At 46.3% G+C, this 23410-nt stretch overlaps 1 protein-coding gene across 12 annotated transcripts in view; it reads left to right on the top strand.

Moving 5' to 3' along the window:
• ppfia4 (PTPRF interacting protein alpha 4) overlaps positions 1–23410 on the top strand; it is a 110922-nt gene that overhangs the window by 41687 nt on the left and 45825 nt on the right. The window lies entirely within an intron of this gene.

Here is a 23410-nt window from a genome sequence, read left to right on the forward strand (position 1 = left end):
GGGTAGGCAAATGACAGGTCAAGGCAGGCAGGGGTTGATAATCCAGAGTAGAGACCAAGGTACAGGACGGCAGGCAGGCTCAGTGTCAGGCAGAGGTTGGTAATCCAGAGGTGGAGCAAAGGTACAGGACGGCAGGCTCAGGGACAGGCAGAGTGGTCAGGCGGGCGGGTACAGGGTCAGGACAGGCAAGAGTCAAAAACCAGAAGGACGAGAAAAGAGAAACTGGAACAAGCAGGAGCTGAGACACAAAACACTGGTAGACTTGAACAAACAAGATGATAATGGGGATAATGGGGAAGATGGGCGACACCTGGAGGTGGGTGGAAACAATCACAAAGACAGGTGAAACAGATCAGGGCGTGACAATGAGGTTACATCACAATACTAACCTAAATGACAGAGGGAAAAGAAGGAAGCCTGCATCCTGTTTGTAATAAGGCAGTAAAGTAAAACTGCAAAAAATCTGGCAAAGAAATTGACTTTATGTCCAAAATACAAACTGTTATGTTTGGGGCAAATCCAACACAACACATTACTTAATACCACTATTCATATTCCTATGTTCAAGCATGGTGGTGGCTGCATCATGTAATGGGTATTGTGTCATTGACAAGGACTAGGAAGTTTGTTTAGGATAAAAATACATGTGATAGAGCTAAGCACAGGCACAATCCTAGAGGAAAACCTGGTTGTCTGCTTTCCAACAGATACTAGGAGACAAATTCACCTTTCAGCAGGACAATAACCTAAAACACAAGGCCAAATATACACTGGAGTTGCTTACCAAGATGATATTGAATGTTTCTGAATGGCCTAGTTACAGTTTTTACTTAAATCGGCTTGAAAATGTATGGCAAGGCTTGAAAATGGCTGTCTAGCAAGGATCAACAACCAACTTGAAAGAGCTTAAAGAATTTTAAAAAGGATCATGTGCAAATATTGTACAATCCAGGTGTGCAAATCTCTTATAGTCTTACACAGAAAGACTCACAGCTGTAATTGCTGCCAAAGGTGATTCTAACGTGTAGTGACTCAGGGGGTTGAATACTTATCTGATCAAGATGTGTGTATTTTTAAGTTAGAATTTTTCTTCCGCTTTGACATTACAGAGCAGTTTGTGTAGATTGTTGGAAATTAATTACAACTGATGACTTCTAAACTTGAAATATGAAATATCCTTATTCATGATACTGAGAGAGAGGCTGGAATGCATAACGTTTACATTCTGTCAGAACATGTTATTGTTAGCCATCAGGTATCCTATGGAGAGGAGACGGGCCACAGTCTGGTTTCAGTCAACAGATTTGGTACTGTAGGACAGCCGTGAGTTGGGGAGGAGTGAGGAATTTGGGCCAAGTTTAGGTCAGATGAAGTGAGAAAGAACAGGCATCACTGAAGTCCAGTCGAGTAACAGAGATGTATTGGCTGTTCAGATGTGTAAGGAGGAGACTCAGCATAGGAGGAAGGTTTAAATAACAGTGCTTGTGTGAATATGTCTTTGTCTTCTGCAGCTGTTTGACCCAGTGGGTGAATAAACTTGGTTTGAGATTTACCAGTCGTCTGTGAGTTTTACTCTGTTTATTTAGAATACCTTCTGAAGCCACTGTATACACACAATGCTGTGACATCTCTTCCTCCTATCCTCTCCTTCATGTCCTCCCATCCACTCCTCCTATCCTCACCTTCATGTCCTCCCATCCACTCCTCCTATCCTCTCCTTCATGTCCTCCCATCCACTCCTCCTATCCTCTCCTTCATGTCCTCCCAAACACTCATCCTATCTACTCCTGCATGTCCTCCCAAACACTCCTCCTATCCTCTCCTCCTATCCTCCCATCCACTCCCCCTATCCTCTCCTCCCTGTCCACCCATCCACTCCCCCTATCCTCTCCTCGCTGTCCTCCCATCCACTCCTCCCATCCACTCCTCCTATCCTCACCTCCCTGTTCACCCATCCACTCCCCCTATCCTCTCCTCCCTGTCCTCCCAACCACTCCTCCTATCCTCTCTTCCCATTCCTCCCATCCACTCCTCCTATCCTCTCTTCCCAGTCCTCCCAACCACTCCTCCTATCCACTCCTCCTATCCTCTCTTCCTAGTCCTCCCAACCACTCCTCCTATCCTCTCTTCCCAGTCCTCCCAACCACTCCTCCTATCCTCTCCTTCATGTTCTCCCAACCACTCCTCCTATCCTCTCTTCCCAGTCTTCCCATCCACTACTCCTATCCTCTCATCCACTCCTCCTATCCTCTCCTCCCTGTCCATCCATCCACTCCCCCTATCCTCTCCTCGCTGTCCTCCCATCCACTCCCCCTATCCTCTCCTCCCTGTCCACCCATCCACTCCCCCTATCCACTCCTCCTATCCTCCCATCCACTCCCCCTATCCTCTCCTCGCTGTCCTCCCATCCACTCCCCCTATCCTCTCCTCCTATCCTCCCATCCACTCCCCCTATCCTCTCCTCCCTGTCCACCCATCCACTCCCCCTATCCTCTCCTCGCTGTCCTCCCATCCACTCCTCCCATCCACTCCTCCTATCCTCCCATCCACTCCTCCCATTTACTCCTCCTATCCTCTCCTCCCTGTTCACCCATCCACTCCTCATATCCTCTCCTCCTGTCCACCCATCCACTCCTCCTATCCTCTCCTCCCTGTCCACCCATCCACTCCTCCTATCCTCTCCTCCCTGTCCACCCATCCACTCCCCCTATCCTCTCCTCGCTGTCCTCCCATCCACTCCCCCTATCCTCTCCTCCCTGTCCACCCATCCACTCCCTCTATCCACTCCTCCTATCCTCCCATCCACTCCCCCTATCCTCTCCTCGCTGTCCTCCCATCCACTCCCCCTATCCTCTCCTCCATGTCCACCCTTCCACACCCCCTATCCTCTCCTCCATGTCCTCCCATCCACTCCCCCTATCCTCTCCTCCATGTCCACCCATCCACTCCCCCTATCCTCTCCTCCTATCCTCCCATCCACTCCCTCTATCCTCTCCTCCATGTCCACCCATCCACTCCCCCTATCCTCTCCTCGCTGTCCTCCCATCCACTCCTCCCATCCACTCCTCCTATCCTCTCCCCCCTGTTCACCCATCCACTCCTCCTATCCTCTCCTCCCTGTCCACCCATCCACTCCTCCTATCCTCTCCTCCCTGTACACCCATCCACTCCTCCTATCCTCTCCTCCCTGTCCACCCATCCACTCCTCCTATCCTCTCCTCCCTGTCCTCCCATCCACTCCTCCTATCCTCTCCTCCTGTCCACCCATCCACTCCCCCTATCCTCTCCTCCCTGTCCACCCATCCACTCCCCCTATCCTCTCCTCCCTGTCCACCCATCCACTCCTCCTATCCTCTCCTCCCTGTCCACCCATCCACTCCTCCTATCCTCTCCTCCCTGTCCACCCATCTCTCCTCCTCCTCTCTGTTTAAAAATAGATTTGTGTCTGATCCTGAAACCAAACTGTTTCCATGGTTGCCAGATTAATAAGATTCCTGTCTCTTTAATGACTATGCACGGCTGGAGGAGAGGGAGAGAGGGTGAGGGAGATGGAGGAGGTTAGAGAGACAAGGGGAGAAAGAGATGGGGGGAGAGAGAAGGGAAGAAAAAGGGAGACAGTATGCATTCTTTCATGCTGGAGTTGTGAGGAAGAAGGGAGGGAACATGGATAGTCTGAAGTGTAGCAGTGAAATAGCCATTAACTAGAAATACACACAGAAATAAGTCGTTAGTGATTGCCCCTTCATGGTTGTCCATTCTCATTGCTCTCTCTGGTTCTAATGTGGTCCTGCGTAGCCTAGTGGTTAGAGCATTGGACTAGTAACCGAAAGGTTGCAAGATCGAATCCCCGAGCTGACAAGATACAAAATCTGCTGTTCTGCCCCTGAACGAGGCAGTTAACCCACTGTTCCTAGGCTGTCATTGAAAATAAGAATTTGTTCTTAATTGACTTAATTGTCTAGTTAAATACATAAAAAAAAACTCCCATAGCTCTATTGGTTGGGATGGCTTATCCAGTGTCCTTGGAATGTGTACAGTATTGACCTTTTTTCCCCTCAGTGCATCATCGTTCTCCTGACAAACACACACACACACACACACAGACCCTTTGCTCTTCCTGCCCCAACCCAGTGGGAATACACAGCTCAGAATGGCTCCTGTTTAATGCTGACCCAGCAGACTATGTGTCCGTCCCATCGGTTTCAAACACACACACACACACACACACATAAACACACATAAACAAGCACGCTCCTCGCTTTCCAATTCCTCCTCCACTCAAGGCTAGCAACTTTATCATAGCAATCATGATATACTGCATCCCTGCCTGCCCCTCTTTCTATCTCTCTCTCTTTCCCTCCCTCTCCCTCTCTCCCTGCAGCTCTCACTGTTAAGTGTGGAGATGTGTGTGACAAATGGTGTTTAGTGCTCAGCAGTAATCCCTATTGTGTTCTAATGTGCCCTGAGTAGGTGTAATTGATAGTGACTGAGTGGTTTTGGGCAGGGCAGGTAGTGATTAAGAAGCAGGGCTTCTATGGGCTCTGCTATATTTGCACACGCACAGAATTGGAATTGATTTAATCTCGAAAACACAACATGCACCTCCGTCCTAGTGAATGAAGTACATACATACAGTACCAGTATACGTATGTATGTGTGTGTGTGTGTGTGGTTGTGCAAACTCAGGGTTTTCTCTAGCTGGCTCACCTCCTGAGCCCCATGAATCTAGTCTCCATGGAAACAAGGGGGGCGGGGGAGGGTGTATCTGGTGTTGACTTCCTGACACCTTCTGCCATCCCAGACACCAGCCATCAGCAACTTTGTGTGTGTGTGCATTAGAATCCACTTCTATCTCCACTTACAGTCTCAGATCAGGCTTTACAGTATTACTGATGGTAACACAAACGCCTCTCTGTTGTTTTAACCTTGAAAGCACTTGCTGATCTACTGCCAAAGCGCAGTAACAAGGCTGTAACACAACAAAATGTGCAATAAGTCAAAGGATATGAATACTTTCTGAAGGCACTGTATGAACTACACATTGACAAATCCAGCCCAAAGCGGGAGGTTTTAAAAAAAGACTTAGTCGCCAACGTCCCGGAGCATGTCTTTAATTATGAATCCCATTCACAAGCCATTATAACATCAAAGAGGGCGTTAGATTCATTTTGTAGTTAATGTCATTTTAGTTTTACACTTTGATCAGGCTCAGCTTTAGTATTAGTGTTAAGGCTGTGGTGTGTGTGTGTTCAGCAGGGATCATTCCTGTCGTCTCCATCTCAGACCCAGCCCATCATCTAGTTATTCCCAGAAGGTTCTGAGATGGCAGAGTGGCAGACAGGTGTTCCTCTATGACATCATCAGTGGCTCCACGCCGCCGTTTCAGGCGGATGTCATCTGTATTATTTATAGACCCTCACAACACATGAGCTCACACACTGGGACTGCTCTGCTGGCCACACGCTAGGGTTGGCCACACGCTAGGGCTGGCCACACGCTAGGGCTGGCCACACACACGGTTGTGGATTTATTTTTACGAACAGCTGACTGAAGACAGCTAGGCATTCGTGCAGTTGAGTCCGATTCTGTGGTTAAATTGACTCAACAAGGTGATGAAACTTAGTTGCTCCTTGCTGAAACAAGACACTAGCAGTCTAGCACTAGAGTCTTCGGATACCTAGGCCACATCCAACATCAATGCAGCACCAGCACACATAGAAATGACAATGTATTATATTTCTATCAGTCTATTTCTATGGCAGCACAAACAGTCAGTAGCGAAGGAGATGATCATTATCATTTTTGGGCTATTTTAATGTTTTTTTGCAGTCTGTAGACTGCGGTCATATGGCTGATCAATTACTGTCATCCAAAATTCGAAGTGTATAAGGTTCAGTTTAGGCATTAACTCTGAATGGTAAGGGTTAAGGTTTGGGATCGGCTTAAAACCAAAATCTTAAAGACAACTTTCTATCTCTAGATTCAAACTTGCAACCTTTGGAATCAGAGGCCTACTTGAAGGTAACAGCACACAGTGTTGCGCCAAGTGGCTGTTTTTCCACATCATCTCCGGACGTTCTCAGACATGGATGGATGTCGAATACTGACTTGTATCACGGATGACCTGGCTACACACACACACACACACACACACACACACACACACTCACACACACACACACACACACACACACACACACACACACATATATATACACACACACACACACACACACACACACACACACAGAGAGATGCACTCACAGTCACACACACTGCGTGCCTGGCTCAGGGTTGGTACAGTACCTGGCTGCATCACTCTGGCTGGCAGAGAGAGCCAGCCAGAGTCTCAGTCAGTTGAGGATGTATGACTCATGAAGTGAGAGATCCTCCTGTACCAAGGCCAGTGATGGAAGGAGGAGGAGGGGGAGGGGACAGCAGAGTAGAGCAGAGTCTAACAATGGCACTTAGGGCTGTAGAGTGTAACAGCACAGAGCCTCTGTACCAGCACAGAACAGCCTGCACATTCTTCACTGTTGAGAGGCGCAGTGGTCTAAGACACTGCATCTCAGGGCAAGAGACGTCACTGCAGTACCTGGTTCGAATCCAGGCTGCATCACATCCGGCCGTGATTGGGAGTCCCATAAGGCGGCGTACAATTGGCCCAGCATCGTCTGGGTTTGGCCTGGGTAGGCCGTCATTGTAAATAAGAATTTGATCTTAACTGACTTGCCTATTTAAATAAAAAGAAATGAATAAAAATAGTTAACCCTGGCTAAAATAAGCCCAGGCCTAGGCCACAACACATACTTGTACGCTAACACACACACACACGCACACACACACACACCCATGATTGCCGTCATGTTTCTGACGCCATTTGGCCTCCTGATTTGGGTCAATTGTGATTTTCTCCTATGCTAAGTTTGATTTGATTTGAAGAGTCAGGGCCCGATATGAAAGGGTTAAATCTAGTGCCTTCTCACAACGCTGTGACATGGGCTCAGAAAGCACATCACAGATAAAGCCAAACATATACAGTCACCTCCAAAGCTATTGGATGAAGATTTGCAAAGAATACTGTATTAAAATAAATAATAAGTATACTGAGCGATATTATATGCTCAAATAGTTATGAAAATTATATTGTTTACAATTTTTACAATTACAATTTCTCAGAGAACGATATTTTGTTTAACAAGTAATGAAAACAATTCTCAAAAATATAGGTGTCCAAATTATTGGCATCCTTAAAGAGTCTTATGAATAAAATCAAAGAAAATCAAATATTTTCCTGTTTTATTGGGGAATAAAAATGTGGTAACACGCATGTGACCCATCATTCAGGGTAAGTGAGGCAGAGCCCCACCTCTTTTGAGCCACACTTTTTTAGCTATTTTTTGGCATGTTATATTTGCATTAATATGTGTCACATAGTAGTTTGCAAACAATGTAAAAAAAAAGAATAGTAATTGAGTTAATAACTCAACGCATACAAACATACAGGTGTTTCAGCCTAGCTCAGTGCTTTCTGTGGTGGTGGGGCAGCCAGTGAAAAATACAGCGGGGTTGGTAATGTTTTCTAGTTGCGCCATTTTGAATGGTCATCCAACTCGGAATTGTAAGTCGGGAACTTGGGCCTCTTTCTAGAACTACGACCTGAAGATCACTGACGTCATCATGATTCAACCTTGTTTTTTCCCCGAGTTACCAGTTCTCTTGAAAACACTATAAATCGAAAGAATGGCAGACTTTGATGACAAAATTTGATGACAAAATTTGCCCAAGAAGGACCGCCGCGCCTCCTTCAGGTTCAAGTGAACACAGCACAACAACATGAGTCCAAAAATATATTGTATGCTGCTGCATAAATGATGTAATATGCCAGGGAGATATGTATAATGTAACTAAGAAAGGAATACTACGTTTATGTTGTGTAGTAAGCTGTTAGTAGCCCAGCCTCACCCTAATAATTTGGTCTATTTTCCCCTTTTAATTTAATCTACTTTACTGACTTGGTGGTGCACATGTAGCCTATAATGTGTTTTAGAGAAATGTAATCTTTGAATATTGTCAGAGCTTACATTGTCTGCTTATATGCCCCATTTATTTATCCTACGGTTCTGACTTGGTGTACAGGGAGAACACGCTAAGAACGGCCCACGTTCTGAATTCTATTGCTGTACATTTTAAAACTATTGAACAAATAGTTATATTGACTGCGTCTGTCCTAGCTCGCTCATTAATGTCTTAATCAAAATGATGGATTGCCTCATCCCCTTGTTGTCCCCTTATGCCATAATTTGTACATCTCAATTGTCATTAAAAACACATTTGTTTAAGCAAGTCAGCCATATCAGCTTTGTTTTTTTTAAAGCCAGTAAATGAGGCTGAATGAACTGTTTCGCTGCCAGACAAGGCTCCTCTGATAGCCAGGTGTAGCAGTGGGAAGATGTTGGGACTGTTGTTGAGACTCTTGGGACAGCTGTATGTAGGCTCTAACAGTTTGTGGACACCGTTTGTCACCGTTATAGTGCAATTCATGTATTGTTTAGTGTTGTGTAGTGGCTTTGTTGGCATGCATCCCCCAATTTTTTTGGTTTGTTTGCTGTTTTACTGTTCTGGAGGCATTCTAGCCAAAAACGAGGTTGCCTCTGCTAGGAGGCTAATACTTGGCTGCAAGTGGATCTACCAACAAGACAATGAACCCAAGCACACATCAAAATCCACAAAGAAATGGTTCAATTACCATAAAATCAATGTTTTGCAGTGGCCATCTCAGTCAGCTCAATCTTCAGACTTGAACCACATTAAAAACCTGTGGTTTGAATTGAAGAGAGCAGTCCATAAGCGCAGACCGAAGGATATCAAGGATCTGGAAATATTATGTAATGAGGAATGGTCTAAGATCCCTCCCAATGTTTTCTCCAATTTCATAAAACATTTTAGAAAAAGTCTCAGGGCTGTAATCCTCGCAGAAAGTATTGAAAATGGGTGCTGATAATTTTTACACTTATCTTTTTCAGAAAAAAAGATGACTTTTAAACATCAGTTACTCTGAGAAATTGTAGTATTAAATAATATAATTGTCCCCAAAAAATTGCATTCAATGTAGCTCAGTATTTGCATTATTTATTTTCTACAGTATTTTTTGCTTTATCAAGGGAGTCGATCATTTTGGAGGTGACTGTACGCACATACACACACACACATTGCTCTTTAAATATGGCACTGTGCTAATCCAACCCGTGCTGTGATGGTCGTGTGTGCGTGCGTGGGTGCGTGCGTGCGTGACTATCACTGGGCAGTGAATGATTTATTTATAAAATGTGATTTTTCATTCTGAAGCTTTCCGGCCTTGTAACCCAAGCTCACATGCTCAAGCTCTCTCTCTCTCTCTCTCTCTCTCTCTCTCTCTCTCTCTCTCTCTCTCTCTCTCTCTCTTTCGCTCTCTCTCTCTCAATTTCTCTCGCTTTCGCTCTCTCGTTCTCTCTCTTTCGCTCTCTCTCTCTCACTTTCTCTCGCTTTCGCTCTCTCTCTCTCACTTTCTCTCGCTTTCGCTCTCTCTCGCTCTCTCTCTCGCTCTCTCTCTCGCTCTCTCTCTCTCCCGCTCTCTCTCTTTCTCTCTTTCTCTTGCTCTCTCTCTCTCTCGCTCTCTCTTTCTCTCTTTCTCTCAATCTCTCTCTTTCTCTCTCTCACTCTCTCTTTCTCTCTCTCTCTCACACTTTCTATCTCTCTTTCTCTCTCTTTCTCTCACTCTCTCTTTCTCTCTCTCACTCTCTCTCTTTCTCTCTCTCGTTAGAAAAATATAGACATTTCAAGTGTTATATTATCAGCTATGTACAGTGTTTTATCAATGTGCAAATAGTTGTAGTACAAAAAAATAAATAAACAGATACATATTGGTGGTATTTACAATGTTATTTGTGATCCACTGGTTTCTCTTTTGTCATGGCAACGGGCCACACCACGCTGCTGTGATCTTCTTTCTCTCTCTCGATGCCATGGTCCACCTGTTGGTACCATTAAACCAGAAAAGGACAGCTTCTTTGGGTGAAGGGTAGCAACAGTCTAGTTGTAGAGAATGTGATGATGTCACTGCTGTACTAAGATAGTTCTGTGTGTATGTGTACATATGTGGTGTGTGCCATGACCAGCAATGTATTTTAGGAATCTCTTTAAACAGTCGTTAAACAGAATGTCATAGTTATGATTCATGTTCCATGCTGCTCACACCGTCAGACACACTCAAACACGTGTGCGTGCGTGTGCACACACATACAGGACTAAGATCGAATCCTACTACACCGGCTCTGATGCTCGTCGGATGTGGCTTGCAAACTATTACAGACTACAAAGGGAAACCCAGACTCGAGCTGCCCAGATGAGCTAAATGCCTTTTATGCTCACTTTGAGGCAAGCAGAGGACACACCGTACAACTGGTGCCCGTGTCAGCGTGCATGTGCCTGCCCGCCACAGGAGTCGCTAGAGCGTGATGGGACAAGGACATCCTGGCCGGCCAAACCCTCCCCTAACCCGGGCGACGCTGGGCCAATTGTGCGTTGCCTCATGGGTCTCCCGGTCGAGGCCAGCTGTGACACAGCTCGGGATCGAACCTGGCTCTGTAGTGATGCCTCAAGCATTAGACCGCTGCGACACTCGGGAGGTCCCACTATCATTAAGTCAATGGGGAGAGGAGGTCAGAAAACCAGCAGTGTGGTGTCAGGACAACAACCTCTCCCTCAACGTGAACAAGACAAAGGAGTTGATCGTGGACTATAGGAAAAGGAGGGCCGAACACGGCCCCATTCACATCGACGGGGATGTAGTGGAGTTGGTCAAGAGTTTCAAATCCCTTGGTGTTCACATCACCAACAAACTATCATGGTCCAAACACACCAAGACAGTCGTGAAGACAGCACCACAAAACCTTTTCCCCCTCAGGAGACTGAAAAGATTTGGCATGTGTCCCTAGATTCTCAAAAAGTTCTACAGCTGCACCATCGAGAGCATTGCATCACTGCCTGGTATGGCAACGGCTCCGCATCTGACCGTAAGGTGCCTAAAGAGGGTAGTGCATACGGCCCGGTACACCACTGGGGCCAAGCTTCCTGCCATCCAGGACCTATATACTAGACAGTGTTAGAGGAAGGCCCAAACAATTGTCAAAGACACCAGTCATCCAAGTCATAGGCTGATCTCTCTGCTTCCGCACGGCAAGTGGTACCGGAGCGCCTTAACAGCTTCTACCCCAAAGTTGTAAGACTACTGAACAATGAATCAAATGGCCACCCAGATTATTTACATTGAACCCCCCCCCCCCCCTTGTTTTTACAGTGCTGCTACTCTGTTTATTATCCATGCATAGTCACTTTATCCCTACATACATGTACCTCGGTACCGGTACCCCCTGTATATAGCCTCGTTATTGTTATTTTATTGTGTTACTTTTTATTAAATGTTTGACTTTAGTTTATTTAGTCAAAATTATCTTAACTCTATTTCTTAAACTGCATTGTTGGTTAAGGGCTTGTAAGTTAGCATTTAGTAGGGTTTGTATGTGACAAATACAATATGATTTGATATTTGATCAGTAGCAACTTGTCCGTCCATCTTAAGATGTCCTGTGTATGAAGGGAAATCCACCTGTCACTTAAAGCTCACTGGATTAATGACTTTCAATTTACTCCTGCGACTCTTTCATGCTCTTGCTTGTGCCTGTAGTTTTTTCCCGATAACGCTACGACCAAGAACATGTTGATAATGATATATAAAGCACACCCCAGTAATTGCTGAAATGGAGTAAATGGAGTACATTGTCTGTCCGTTCATTCTATAAGAACGGTAAAGCTTCGTCTGGGATTTAATGCACCGTCTCGACACATCACAAGAAAGACAAGAAAGATAACTTTATTTTGATGGGTGTTCATTTTTTGTGGAATTTTTAAAAAGTAAACATTTTATATAGTGTTTACAAATTAGATGAGCTGAAATTAATGCAACTTCTGAAAATGAACACTGGGATTATAGTGATATTAGTGACTTGAACCCGATCTAACATCTCTGGTGTCACGGCTGGCTGAAGGACCAAGGTGCAGCATGGTAAGCGTACATTTGAACTTTATTTAAAAATAACACAGACAAAACGAAGAACAAAAAAACAACCGGTAAGCTTTGGGCTATGTGCCCTGAACAACTACAAAGTTAACTTCCCACAAAACAGGTGGGGGAAAAGGGTACCTATGTATGGTTCTCAATCAGAGACAACGACAGACAGCTGTCCCTGATTGAGAACCATACCAGGCCAAGACATAGAAATACAAAAACATAGATAAAAGGACATAGAATGCCCACCCTAGTCACACCCTGGCCTAACCAAAATAGAGAATAAAAAGCCTCTCTATGGCCAGGGCGTGACATCTGAAGAGACCTGAAAATAGCTGTGCAGCAACACTCCCCGTCCAACCTGACAGAGCTTGAGAGGATCTGCAGAGAAGAATGGGAGAAACTCCCCAAATACAGGTGTGCCAAGCTTATAGCATCATACCCAAGAAGATTCCGTTTTTTAGTTTTTATTTTGTAATACATTTGCTAAAATATCCCAAAAACTATTTTTGCTTTGTCATTATGGGGTATTGTGTGTAGATTGATGAGGGGGAAAAACTATTTAATCAATTTTAGGATAAGGCTGTAACGTAACAAAATGTGGAAAAAGTCAAGGGGTCTGAATACTTTCTGAAGGCACTGTAAAATCACTTCTTACCTTTTTATAGTTAATGAATCCAATGTGAAATGTGATAACTATAGTATCCCTAACTGGCATTGAACAACTTAATTCATTCTTCTCTAATTAAACATCTCTCTCCCTATCTACAGAATCGTGCTTGTAATTTCAGTACGCTACAGCTATGCTCCAGAGGGGAGGGGCCATAGCCTACACATGCACACACACTGGCATAGATTTTCAGCTTTCAGGCAGACACTGGGGATTGTGGGATTGTAAAAAAAAAAATGCCTGGAACGTAAAATAACGTTATTAACCAGTTTCCATGCTTTTAAAATAACATTTATGTTTTGGAACAGTATAGATCATTTTCATTCCCTGTTCTGATTCTGTTCCTTGAAAATGGTTTTTGGTTCTGTTCCCGGTTTCAACCCCTGGTATGTATCAGTGGAGGCTATTGAGGGGAGGACGGCTCATAATAATCGTGGTAATGGCTGCAATAGGTGGAATGCCATTCCATTCGTGCCCTTCCAGCCATTACCACGAGCCCGTTCTCCCCAATTAAGGTGCCACCAACCTGTATAGATAGGTTTAATCTAAAGCCGAACGTGTTTATTTTTAATCCGAGGGTATCCAGCTATTGACACGCTTGTTGAATTATGCAAGAGAAAATGACAACAACAGTAATTAATGAGGCAGTCTAGACAGCGCAGATGAGTTTAGGTAGGGTAAACAGAGCAAGTGTTTGGTGGTTGCAGCCGTTATGTTAATTTATTCACATATGCAAATACTTCTGGTTTATTTATGCAAATGAGGCACATGTAATTGTCTTTATTTTAACACAAGATATATATTAAATACCTGACACAATAATGAAGTGATGGATGAGAAGAGAGGAGGGATGAAAGGCGGGGCTGTCTGACGCCTCACTCGCAGGTGCCACGCGAGGTTCCTGTCATGCCTCTTTCACTGCAGCCACATGCGCACGCATGCATCCACGCACGCACACACACACACACACAGACACACACAGAGACACACACACACGCACACAGACACACACACACACACACAGACACACACAGGGTGTAGAGTTTCCCCATGTCACTGCGACGCTGCACTCGGTGCCCTGTGAAGGGTAAAAGTAGCGCCCCTGACCTCCTATACACACATCCATCTCTCCCCTTCGTAATTCCTTCCCCTCCTCCTCTCTCCTCTCCCCCTATTCCCAGTGCCAGTGAGAGCTGGTGTGAAGCCATTGCTATACCCTACAGTCCTGTCCTACAGTCCTGTCTTAGAATGCAGGAGTTGACCTTTCCACATGTACATCTTAGTCCACATGCAGGACTGTGCTCCCCAAAGTCGGACTGTTTGTGTGTGTTCATGTGTGTGTGTGTGTGTGTGTGTCTGTTAGCTCAAACCATATTATGTTGTGTTTTAAAATGGCTACTCAGAGAGGGCATGTTCAGCTGAGATAAACTCCAGCTATGCTTAGAGAAACAGCATAGAGAGAGAGACAGAGAGGGGGAGGGAGAGCAGGAGAGAGAGGGGGAAGGCCAAGGAGGGTTAGTTAGTAGGAGAGGTAGGGAGATGGAAAGAGTAAGAGCGGAAGACAGTGCAGAAAAGGGAGAGGCTGATGGAGAGTTGAGAGATTTTTCCTCCTGTTCATTCTCTGCTGCTAAGTCTGTCTGTCTGTCTCTCTGTCTCTCTGTCTGTCTGGCTGGCTGGCTGGCTGACTGTCTGTCTCTCTGTCTCTCTGTCTGTCTGGCTGGCTGGCTGGCTGGCTGGCTGGCTGACTGGCTGGCTGGCTGGCTGGCTGTCTGTCTGTCTGTCTCTCTGTCTCTCTGCCTGTCTCTCTGTCTGTCTGGCTGGCTGGCTGTCTATCTTTCTGTCTGTGCCTGTCTCTCACCAACTGCATCGGTGAAAGCTAGAGTGGAACCCCTGCTAAAAAGGTTTCTGTTCCAAAATTGTTAAATGGATCCTTCCTCTCTTCCTTCCCTCTGTCCTTCCATGTTAAGAATGAGTACCATCTGTTGGCACTAGGTGTCTCTGTCTCCTTACTAATGTGACCAGCAGGCAGCAGGCTGGCTGCAATCACTCTGTCCCAGTGGAGAGGAGATGACCACTGCTGGACTGACCTGAACCTCTCTATTTACAGTGGGGCAAAAAAGTATTTAGTCAGCCACCTATTGTGCAAGTTCTCCCACTTAAAAAGATGAGAGAGGCCTGTAATTTTCTTTAGAGGTACACTTCAGCTATGACAGACAAAATTAGAAAATACATTCCAGAAAATCACATTGTAGGATTTTTTATGAATTTATTTGCAAATTATGGTGGAAAATAAGTATTTGGTCACCTATAAACAAGCAAGATTTCTGGCTCTCACAGACCTGTAACTTCTTATTTAAGAGGCTCCTCTGTCCCCCACTCATTACCTGTATTAATGGCACCTGTTTGAACTTGTTATCAGTATAAAAGACACCTGTCCACAACCTCAAACAGTCACACTCCAAACTCCACTATGGCCAAGACCAAAGAGCTGTCAAAGGACACCAGAAACACAATTGTAGACCTGCACCAGGCTGGGAAGACTGAATCTGCAATAGGTAAGCAGCTTGGTTTGAAGAAATCAACTGTGGGAGCAATTATTAGGAAATGGAAGACATACAAGACCACTGATAATCTCCCTCGATCTGGGGCTCCACGCAAGATCTCACCCCGTGGGGTCAAAATGATCACAAGAATGGTGAGCAAAAATCCCAGAACCACACGGGGGGACCTAGTGAATGACCTTCAGAGAGCTGGGACCAAAGTAAGTACTACGCCGCCAGGGACTCAAATCCTGCAGTGCCAGACGTGTCCCCTTGCTTAAGCCAGTACATGTTCAAATCAAATCAAATCAAATTTTATTTGCCACATACACATGGTTAGCAGATGTTAATGCGAGGGTAGCGAAATGCTTGTGCTTCTAGTTCCGACAATGCAGTAATAACCAACAAGTAATCTAACTAACAATTCCAGAACTACTGTCTTTTACACAGTGTAAGGGGATAAAGAATATGTACATAAGGATATATGAATGAGTGATGGTACAGAGCAGCATAGGCACGATACAGTAGATGGTATCGAGTACAGTATATACATGAGGTGAGTATGTAAACAAAGTGGCATAGTTAAAGTGGCTAGTGATACATGTGTTACATAAGGATGCAGTCGATGATATAGAGTACAGTATATACGTATGCATATGAGATGAATAATGTAGGGTAAGTAACATTATATAAGGTAGCATTGTTTAAAGTGGCTAGTGATATATTTACATCATTTCCCATCAATTCCCATTATTAAAGTGGCTGGAGTTGAGTCAGTGTCAGTGTCAGTGTGTTGGCAGCAGCCACTCAATGTTAGTGGTGGCTGTTTAACAGTCTGATGGCCTTGAGATAGAAGCTGTTTTTCAGTCTCTCGGTCCCAGCTTTGATGCACCTGTACTGACCTCGCCTTCTGGATGCTAGCGGGGTGAACAGGCAGTGGCTCGGGTGGTTGATGTCCTTGATGATCTTTATGGCCTTCCTGTAACATCGGGTGGTGTAGGTGTCCTGGAGGGCAGGTAGTTTGCCCCCGGTGATGCGTTGTGCAGACCTCACTACCCTCTGGAGAGCCTTACGGTTGTGGGCGGTGCAGTTGCCGTACCAGGTGGTGATACAGCCCGCCAGGATGCTCTCGATTGTGCATCTGTAGAAGTTTGTGAGTGCTTTTGGTGACAAACCGAATTTCTTCAGCCTCCTGAGGTTGAAGAGGCGCTGCTGCGCCTTCTTCACGATGCTGTCTGTGTGAGTGGACCAATTCAGTTTGTCTGTGATGTGTATGCCGAGGAACTTAAAACTTGCTACCCTCTCCACTACTGTTCCATCGATGTGGATAGGGGGGTGTTCCCTCTGCTGTTTCCTGAAGTCCACAATCATCTCCTTAGTTTTGTTGGCGTTGAGTGTGAGGTTATTTTCCTGACACCACACTCCGAGGGCCCTCACCTCCTCCCTGTAGGCCGTCTCGTCGTTGTTGGTAATCAAGCCAACCACTGTTGTGTCGTCCGCAAACTTGATGATTGAGTTGGAGGCGTGCGTTGCCACGCAGTCGTGGGTGAACAGGGAGTACAGGAGAGGGCTCAGAACTCACCCTTGTGGGGCCCCAGTGTTGAGGATCAGCGGGGTGGAGATGTTGTTGCCTACCCTCGCCACCTGGGGGGCGGCCCGTCAGGAAGTCCAGTACCCAGTTGCACAGGGCGGGGTCGAGACCCAGGGTCTCGAGCTTGATGACGAGCTTGGAGGGTACTATGGTGTTGAATGCCGAGCTGTAGTCGATGAACAGCATTCTCACATAGGTATTCCTCTTGTCCAGATGGGTTAGGGCAGTGTGCAGTGTGGTTGAGATTGCATCGTCTGTGGACCTATTTGGGTGGTAAGCAAATTGGAGTGGGTCTAGGGTGTCGGGTAGGGTGGAGGTGATATGGTCCTTGACTAGTCTCTCAAAGCACTTCATGATGACGGAAGTGAGTGCTACGGGGAGGTAGTCGTTTAGCTCAGTTACCTTAGCTTTCTTGGGAACAGGAACAATGGTGGCCCACTTGAAGCATGTGGGAACAGCAGACTGGTATAGGGATTGATTGAATATGTCCGTAAACACACCGGCCAGCTGGTCTGTGCATGCTCTGAGGGCGCGGCTGGGGATGCCGTCTGGGCCTGCAGCCTTGCGAGGGTTAACACGTTTAAATGTCTTACTCACCTCGGCTGCAGTGAAGGAGAGTCCGCATGTTTTCGTTGCAGGCCGTGTCAGTGGCACTGTATTGTCCTCAAAGCGGGCAAAAAAGTTATTTAGTCTGCCTGGGAGCAGGACATCCTGGTCCGTGACTGGGCTGGATTTCTTCTTGTAGTCCGTGATTGACTGTAGACCCTGCCACATGCCTCTTGTGTCTGAGCCGTTGAATTGAGATTCTACTTTGTCTCTGTACTGACGCTTAGCTTGTTTGATAGCCTTGCGGAGGGAATAGCTGCACTGTTTGTATTCGGTCATGTTACCAGTCATCTTGCCCTGATTAAAAGCAGTGGTTCGCGCTTTCAGTTTCACGCGAATGCTGCCATCAATCCATGGTTTCTGGTTAGGGAATGTTTTAATCGTTGCTATGGGAACGACATCTTCAACGCACGTTCTAATGAACTCGCACACCGAATCAGCGTATTCGTCAATATTGTTATCTGACGCAATACGAAACATGTCCCAGTCCACGTGATGGAAGCAGTCTTGGAGTGTGGACCTCAGCGTGGGAGCCTCTTGTTTTAGTTTCTGTCTGTAGGCAGGGATCAACAAAATGGAGTCGTGGTCAGCTTTTCCGAAAGGAGGGCGGGGCAGGGCCTTATATGCGTTGCGGAAGTTAGAGTAACAATGATCCAAGGTTTTTCCACCCCTGGTTGCGCAATCGATATGCTGATAAAATTTAGGGAGTCTTGTTTTCAGATTAGCCTTGTTAAAATCCCCAGCGACAATGAATGCAGCCTCCGGATAAATGGATTCCAGTTTGCAAAGAGTCAAATAAAGTTTGTTCAGAGCCATCGATGTGTCTGCTTGGGGGGGGATATATACGGCTGTGATTATAATCGAAGAGAATTCTCTTGGTAGATAATGCGGTCTACATTTGATTGTGAGGAATTCTAAATCAGGTGAACAGAAGGATTTGAGTTCCTGTATGTTTCTTTCATCACACCATGTCTCGTTAGCCATAAGGCATACGCCCCCGCCCCTCTTCTTACCAGAAAGATGTTTGTTTCTGTCGGCGCGATGCGTGGAGAAACCCCGCTGGCTGCACCGCCCCCGATAGCGTCTCTCCAGTGAGCCATGTTTCCGTGAAGCAAAGAACGTTACAGTCTCTGATGTCCCTCTGGAATGCTACCCTTGCTCGGATTTCATCAACCTTGTTGTCAAGAGACTGGACATTGGCGAGAAGGATGCTAGGGAGTGGTGCACGATGTGCCCGTCTCCGGAGTCTGACCAGAAGACCGCCTCTTTTCCCTCTTTTTCGGAGTCGTTTTTTTTGGTCGCTGCATGGGATCCATTCCGTTGTTCTGGGTGAAAGGCAGAACACAGGATCCGCGTCGCGAAAAACATATTCTTAGTCGTACTGATGGTGAGTTGACGCTGATCTTATATTCAGTAGTTCTTCTCGACTGTATGTAATGAAACCTAAGATGACCTGGGGTACTAATGTAAGAAATAACACGTAAAAAAACAAAACACTGCATAGTTTCCATGTTCAGGCCCGTCTGAAGTTTGCTAGAGAGCATTTGGATGATCCAGAAGTAGATTGGGAGAATGTCATATGGTCAGATAAAACCAAAATAGAACTTATTGGTAAAAACTCAACTCGTCGTGTTTGGAGGACAAAGAATGCAGAGTTGCATCCAAAGAACACCATACCTACTGTGAAGCATGGGGGTGGAAACATCAGGCTTTGGGGCAGTTTTTCTGCAAAGGGACCAGGACGACTGATCCGTGTAAAGGAAAGAATGAATGGGGCCATGTATCGTGAGATTTTGAGTGAAAACCTCCTTCCATCAGCAAGGGCATTGAAGATGAAATGTGGCTGGGTCTTTCAGCATGACAATGATCCCAAACACACCGCCCGGGCAACGAAGGAGTGGCTTCGTAAGAAGCATTTCAAGGTCCTGGAGTGGCCTAGCCAGTCTCCAGATCTCAACCCCATAGAAAATCTTTGGAGGGTGTTGAAAGTCCATGTTGCCCAGCAACAGCCCCAAAACATCACTGCTCTAGAGGAGATCTGCATGGAGGAATGGGCAACAGTGTGTGAAAACCTTGTGAAGACTTACAGAAAACGTTTGACCTCTGTCATTGCCAACAAAGGGTATATAACAAAGTATTGAGATAAACTTTTGTTATTGACCAAATACTTATTTTCCACCATAATTTGCAAATAAATTCATAAAAAATCCTACAATGTGATTTTCTGGATTTTTTTCCCTCATTTTGTCTGTCATAGTTGAAGTGTAGCTATGATGAAAATTACAGGCCTCTCTCATATTTTTAAGTGGGAGAACTTGCACAATTGGTGGATGACTAAATACTTTTTTGCATCACTATACCTGGACAACTGTTCCACAGTCACTAGACGGCCATGTTGGATCTCGATATCATCCGAATGAATGAACTGGCATGGAGTGCATTGAGTGCAAGGAATGGTTCTTCTTTGGCTGTGCACAGTTTCACATATAATTTGTACCTTATATCAGAGTTAGTTTGGTTCCTTGGCAGTCATAGCAGTTATTCTGAGATTTTGAGGTGTGCTTTTTCACAGTCCATCACAGGCCTCTCGCTGTCTCACTCACTCTTTCACAGTCACTCTCTTTTCTTCTCTAAATCTCACGATATCTTTCCTGCTGTTGCTCTCTCTCTCTCTAACCATGTTCGTCTTGCTGTGTTTTGAGTTCCTCTCTTTTGTTTCCTTGACAACCAGGTCCAAGCAGGGCCCAGACAGACAGACAGGCCGAACGCCTGCAGTAGGCTGTCTTGAGCTAGCAGGAATACAACAGGCTGCGTGTTCAGCTTGATGTTTGAGTTCTCATCTCTCACTATCTCACACACATCGACAGGGCTTTAGTGTAGTGGGTCAAAAGCTTCCACATCACTAAGGACTTATGATGGTCCACACACACTAACACAGTCGTGAAAAGGGCACGACAATGCCTCTTCCTCCTCAGGAGGCTGAAAGATTTGGCATGGGCCCTCAGATCCTCAAAAAGTTATGCAGCTGCACCATTGTGAGCATCTTGATTGGCTGCATCACCTCTTGGTATGGCAACTGCTTGGCATCCGACTGTAAGGCGCTACAGAGGGTAGTGCGTACGGCCCAGTCACTTTACCCCTACCTATATGTACATATCTACCTCAATTACCTCATACCCCTGCACATCGACTCGGTACTGGTACCAGGTTATCGTTACTCATTGTGTATTTATTCCTCATGTTATTATTTTTCAATATTTTTCTCTCTCCTTCTCATCCTCCTCTTCTCTTCTCTACATCCCTCCATTTTCTCCTCTTCTCCCCCCTCTCTCTAGGGCTGTTTTTTGAGATGTGTGTGAACACACACACACGTGTGTGTTTGTCTGTGTGTCTGTCAAAGCAGCCAGGCAGCTGTGGAATTAGTGTGTGAACGCAGAAGCCAAACATAGAACGGGGCGCCAATCATCTCCCTGCCTCTCTCTATCTCTCTTTGTTTCTCCCTGCCTCTCCCTCTCTCTCTTTGTCTCTCCCTGCCTCTCCCTCTCTCTCTTTGTCTCTCCCTGCCTCTCCCTCTCTCCCTTTGTCTCTCCCTGCCTCTCCCTCTCTCTCTTTGTCTCTCCCTGCCTCTCTCTCTCTCTCTCTTTGTCTCTCCCTGCCTCTCCCTCTCTCTCTTTGTCTCTCCCTGCCTCTCCCTCTCTCTCTTTGTCTCTCCCTGCCTCTCTCTTTCGCTCTTTGTCTCTCCCTGCCTCTCTCTCTCGCTCTTTGACTCTCCCTGCCTCTCTCTCTCTCTCGCTCTTTGACTCTCCCTGCCTCTCTCTCTCTCTCGCTCTTTGTCTCTCCCTGCCTCTCTCTTGCTCTTTGTCTCTCCCTGCCTCTCTCTCTCTCGCTCTGTCTCTCCCTGCCTCTCTCTCTCTCTCGCTCTTTGACTCTCCCTGCCTCTCTCTCTCTCTCGCTCTTTGTCTCTCCCTGCCTCTCTCTTGCTCTTTGTCTCTCTCTGCCTCTCTCTCTCTCTCGCTCTTTGTCTCTCCCTGCCTCTCTCTCTCGCTCTTTGTCTCTCCCTGCCTCTCTCTCTCGCTCTTTGTCCCTCCCTGCCTCTCTCTCTCGCTCTTTGACTCTCCCTGCCTCTCTCTCTCTCTCGCTCTTTGACTCTCCCTGCCTCTCTCTCTCTCTCGCTCTTTGTCTCTCCCTGCCTCTCTCTTGCTCTTTGTCTCTCCCTGCCTCTCTCTCTCGCTCTTTGACTCTCCCTGCCTCTCTCTCACTCTCGCTCTTTGACTCTCCCTGCCTCTCTCTCTCTCTCGCTCTTTGTCTCTCCCTGCCTCTCTCTTGCTCTTTGTCTCTCCCTGCCTCTCTCTCTCTCTCGCTCTTTGTCTCTCCCTGCCTCTCTCTCTCGCTCTTTTTCTCTCCCTGCCTCTCTCTCTCGCTCTTTGTCCCTCCCTGCCTCTCTCTCTCGCTCTTTGTCTCTCCCTGCCTCTCTCTCTTTGTCTCTCCCTGCCTCTCTCTCTCGCTCTTTGACTCTCCCTGCCTCTCTCTCTCTCTCGCTCTTTGTCTCTCCCTGCCTCTCTCTCTCGCTCTTTCTCTCCCTGCCTCTCTCTCTCGCTCTTTGTCTCTCCCTGCCTCTCTCTCTCTCGCTCTTTGTCTCTCCCTGCCTCTCTCTCTCGCTCTTTGTCTCTTCCTGCCTCTCTCTCTCTCGCTCTTTGTCTCTCCCTGCCTCTCTCTCTCGCTCTTTGTCTCTCCCTGCCTCTCTCTCTCACTCTTGGTCTCTCCCTGCCTCTCTCTTTCTCTCTGTCTCTCCCTGCCTCTCTCTCTCTTTGTCTCTCCCTGCCTCTCTCTCGCTCTTTGTCTCTCCCTGCCTCTCTCTCTCTTTGTCTCTCCCTGCCTCTCTCTCGCTCTTTGTCTCTCCCTGCCTCTCTCTCTCACTCTTTGTCTCTCCCTGCCTCTCTCTCTCGCTCTTTGTCTCTCCCTGCCTCTCTCTCTCGCTCTTTGTCTCTCCCTGCCTCTCTCTTTCTCTCTGTCTCTCCCTGCCTCTCTCTCTCTTTGTCTCTCCCTGTCTCTCTCTCTCGCTCTTTGTCTCTCCCTGCCTCTCTCTCTCTCTTTGTCTCTCCCTGCCTCTCTCTCTCTCTCTCTCTCTCTCTATCCCTGTAAGACTTATGGACCATATGTAATCAAACACTCACACACTGATTTTATATGTTCTTGCTCTAAAAGATATGCAAGCGTTTGTCTTTTCATTTTCTGTCGTGGTATCTACACACACGGTACAGTACAGTCAATGACAGGTGTGCAGAGCGGGGTGTGTGTCGGATCAGTTATATAAGAAGACCGATTGTCAACATCACCCCGCATCAGCTCCACTAATCTGCCCCCTCCAGACTCAGCACCACCTTTTTTTATGTGTTTTTAGGTCCTGAACCCACCTCCATTTATAGATATACGAGAGAGAGAGAGAGAGAGAGAGAGAGATAGAGAGAGAATGTATGTCAGAGAGAGAAAGATAATGTATGTCAGAGAGAGAAAGAGAATGTGTGTTCGAGAGAGAGAGAATAATATTTTGTGCTGAAAAAACCCTTGGTGAGGAGTTGGGTTGGTAGTCTGTCAGTTGTGAATACAAAAGGCTGATCTTTCAGTAGGATTGGAAACTAAAATGGGTCACCAGTGATTATCTGATTAATTACTAAACAAGTGGCATTGTTTCTTTAAGCTAGGTGATGCCAGTGAACACTTCTGTTCTAACCATCCATTCAACAGTAAAGCCAAGTTCTAACACATGCAGGGTTGGACTGGCCACCTGGCATTTCGGGCAAATGCCAGGTGGGCAGGTCAATTTTTAGCCCAGAGAACGAGAGAGTGTGTTTGTGAACGGGTGGCCACACAGCCCCTCAGCAGTCCTCTAAGTCCAA

The sequence above is a fragment of the Oncorhynchus mykiss genome, chromosome 7 (genome assembly GCF_013265735.2).
Source record: "Oncorhynchus mykiss isolate Arlee chromosome 7, USDA_OmykA_1.1, whole genome shotgun sequence".
In the NCBI taxonomy this organism is placed as follows: domain Eukaryota; kingdom Metazoa; phylum Chordata; class Actinopteri; order Salmoniformes; family Salmonidae; genus Oncorhynchus; species Oncorhynchus mykiss.